We start from the raw sequence: 3,990 nt of genomic DNA, 5'->3' as shown, positions 1-3,990 counted from the left end.
GCCCTCCAAATAGAGAGCGAACAGAGGAGTGCCTTCTGTAAAGTAGGGCACATGGCCACCTATGCTGGCAACCCTTAAAGCAAACCCATAGGGATCAGGTCTAGTAGCTTCAAATAGTAGTTTGTTATATTCTGCTATTTATCCTGTTGAGAACATGATAACCCACCCTGCGAAAAAAGTGCTGTGTTCAGACAACACAATAACCCACCCTGTGGAAAACACATTGCATTCAGACACTCTAGGGCCGTGTGTTACCTATGGAGGCACAAGTAACCACACCTGCACATCCAGCAGCAGGAAAGGGGGGTGCTGAATCCATTTCCCTGTTGGTCCCTTTCCCAAACATAATGGTCCATTTGCTGTGACTAATTACTTGTTTATTCTTCATGACAATGTGAAGGGATTTATGTCTTTGGCGTGCACATCTGCTACATAGTCTTACTGCATTCCAACTACAGTCACCCAATGTGTAGAACGTGACATAGCTACTCCTGAGGAATGGTCTCTGAAACACAGGGTGTTGGGGAGGGAGGCAATCACTGAACCCTCACCCCCCAAAATAAATGGCACCTTTGCTTCCAAGGCCAGAAAAAACAAGGATCTTTAATGACCTTCAAGCATCAACCGATTCAAGTGTGAATGGGGACCTGCTGTTTACACCCTCCACCCTACACATAAGAGCATCATTATTCCCCTTTCTGCATTCATTTGACACAGTGAATGGAAGTGCTTGAAAATCCTAGTGCTCCTTTAATCACCCAGTATAAATAGAAGGAACAAGATGACATTGGCTTCCTGCTTCACTGGGTTTCCAGTTCCAATCCATTAACTCGGGGGCGGGATGAGGGTTTGTCAATGTCTTATCGCTTCTAATTCCACTAATAGGTGCAATACATCAGTTACAGAAAGAGAGTACAGGGTGGGGGGTGGAAGCTAAGTATGGCCCATCATCATCATCATCATCATCATCATCATCATCATCATTATTAATTTTATTATTTTGCCACTTTGCTAACAGCCCACTGTGACATGCCCCAAACTAGGTGTTTGGCCACTGCAAGAGAAGAAAGTTTGTTTTTCTGGCCTAGTGAAATAAAGTTGTGTGTATTAAACTGCCACAGGAAAACTCAGAGCCACAAGCTAATGTAAGAAGAAACATAGCACAGCTGATTTGAAAACTGTGTCACTGGTACTATGAGCAGCCACAAGAGAAAAAATAGCTTTGTGTATTAGCAGGATGATTTCGGAATAGTAGGGCGCCATCCCCACAATCCTAAACAAGCCCTCAGAACCTATTACTTTTCTAAGGGCTTAATCTTATGCATGTTTATACAGAAAAAAGTCCAACAACTTCCAGAATGCCCCAGCCAGCATGGCTAGCTGGCTGGTGGGGCATGCTGGGAGTTGTGAGCCCTTTTTCTGTCTAAACATGTGACAGGGAAACCTGAAAATGCCTCCCTGAAACCCCTCATTCCAATGTGAATACAAGCGCAAAAGCACACACACTCCTTTTTTGGCCCCCACCTTCGTGCCTCTATACGGAGAGACACAAAAGTGCCTCGTCTTCACTTTCTACTCAAGGTTACCCTAAACCCTTTGCCCACTCATTCGCCCTGCTAATCTGACATAAGGGAAAGGTTACAGTTCCTAAAACATATCAGAAAGAAAGCCTTAAGGCAAGGGTCTTATTAAAGAACAAGGAGTTACATACACTGGACATAGTTGCCACAATATGGGGCATTGTTTTAAGTAGAATAGTTTCATTTATGGAAAATGTAGAAAATATGTAATCAATAGAAGGTGGGAGGAGGGATTCTTGTATTACGTGTGGAGGGTCTTGGAAAGTTATAAAAGTATGCTGATGTGGATGATAGGTAGAGAGTCTTTGCCATTGGTTTGTACGAGGCGAACTTTCTCCTACGCGTGTAGTAAAATAAAGAGTCTCTGTGTCTGGACTGGTTGTGAAGTTGTCCCTTCCCTATCAGGTTAGGGGAATTTCCCTAACATATGCATAGGGTTACATCGTAAGTCTTCTCCATGCAGCTAATAAACTATATATAGGCCATAGCTAGACCAGGCCTACGTCCCGGGATTGTCCCTGTGCATCCAAATAACACACGGGATCCCGGGAGCAGGCAGGGACAACCCCTCCATTTGCCTGGGATAATCCTTAGGTCTAGCTAAGGCCACAGTAATTCTAACCTAAACAACATAAGGGCTATGCAGTCAGAAGCCCAGGTTTATATGCTCTTGCACTTTTGCAAAGCTGGAATTAATCAGTGAAATCCTAAAAAACAAAACATAACACCTTTAATCCTTCCTCCAGCCATTAAGTCCTGCTGCAAACCACACAGGGAATGTTTGGAAGTCGCTTATTTGTCTAGCCAGGATCAAAGCAAGAAAGAGGAGTCTATGCTGATGATGCAGCTCTTACCAGGCTGTAGCACACATAGGAGGTTCTGGGCATTGAGGAATGGCAGGGAAGTGAGGAGAATTGATAACTAGCTAGGATTCAGTACAATTTTCAAGGTATTGTGGAAGGCATGAAGTCGGTCAGCCAGCAACAGAACTCTCTCGATGAGTCCCTGCAGAGGGGCAAGGTTTCAAACCAGGCCTAAATGAATAGGCTACACTTCCCAGCTCCAGAAAATGCCAGATAGATGGGATGCCATTCAATGGCGTAATGGTCAATCCTGAAGTGCAGGCACTTATCATGACAGTCTGCAAGGAGAATCCAAAAATGAAGTCAGCTGTGTCAATCCTAAAAAGTGGGATTCGAACCCAGTGGAGGCTGGTGGCTCTGATGTCATGAAACTGGTCTGGATTTGCCAGAACCAGTCAGAACTCTAAAGGATCTATCCAAGGTGCTGAAACCAGCCCCCCCTAAGTTCAGCACCTTGGATAACTCCTTTAGAATTCTGATTGGAACCACCAGCCTCCACTGTTTGAATCAGAGAGTTTTCAGCTTATACTTTAGGGTCAAACTACATCTTACATGGTGCACATAACAACTGCCCCACCTCCAACCCATGGTCCACTTCTTTCTGAAAAACACCCTTGGGAGGCGGTGATTTTCAGCAGAGAAATGACAAGGGTTCTTAAGACAGTAAGCTCCATTATCCGAGGCAGTAAGCCTGTGTACACCAGTTGCTGGGGAACATGGTTGCGAGGGTCCTGTTGTACCATGTCCTTCTTTGTTGGTCACTGGTCGACAGCTGGTTGGCCACTGTGTAAACAGAATGCTGGACTAGATGGACCCTCAGTCTGATCCAGCATGGCACTTCTGTGTGGCCCTCCCGATGTTTTTAGACTGCAACGCCCATGACCCCTCACCCTTCGTATGCTGGCTAGAGCTCATGGGACAAAGGTAGTGAGGCAGGTGGCTACTAGGAGGAGGGCTTTCTCCGCTGTGGCACCCCGGTTGTGGAATGAGCTCCCCAGAGAGGTTTGCCTGGCGCCTACACTGTACTCCTTTCGTCGCCAGCTGAAGACCTTTTTATTCTCTCAGTATTTTAACACTTAATTTTAACTTAAATTTAAATTTTACTGTTCTAACTCTGTATTTTAATCTTATATCAATTTTGCTGCGTGGTTTTATCCTGGTTGTGCTTTTTATACTGTATTTTGTAATTGTGCTTTAACCTGTTGGTTGTTTTATTATGGTTTTAATTTTTGTGAACCGCCCAGAGAGCTTCGGCTATTGGGCGGTATAAAAATGTAATAAAGTAAATAAATAAATAAAGAAAGAAAGAAATAAAATAAACGGGAGGGCCACATGTTCTTTCCCCTGGTTTAAAGCTTGCAGAGGTAGTGATGTTCCTGGAACCTAGTTGTGGCGGGGGATGGGGGGAAGCAGCTTTGTGGGGAGGTGCAGTAAAAAAAAAAGCACCAGGGGGAGAGGGTTAAGCACCACCTTTCCCTCCATCTTGCTGCTTCTCAACTGAAAACTGATACTTTTGACACTGTTTTTCAGCAACAAAACAGGCTATC

Source organism: Elgaria multicarinata, chromosome 1 (genome assembly GCF_023053635.1).
Source record: "Elgaria multicarinata webbii isolate HBS135686 ecotype San Diego chromosome 1, rElgMul1.1.pri, whole genome shotgun sequence".
NCBI lineage: Eukaryota > Metazoa > Chordata > Lepidosauria > Squamata > Anguidae > Elgaria > Elgaria multicarinata.
Note: the sequence above shows the minus strand (reverse complement) of the source record.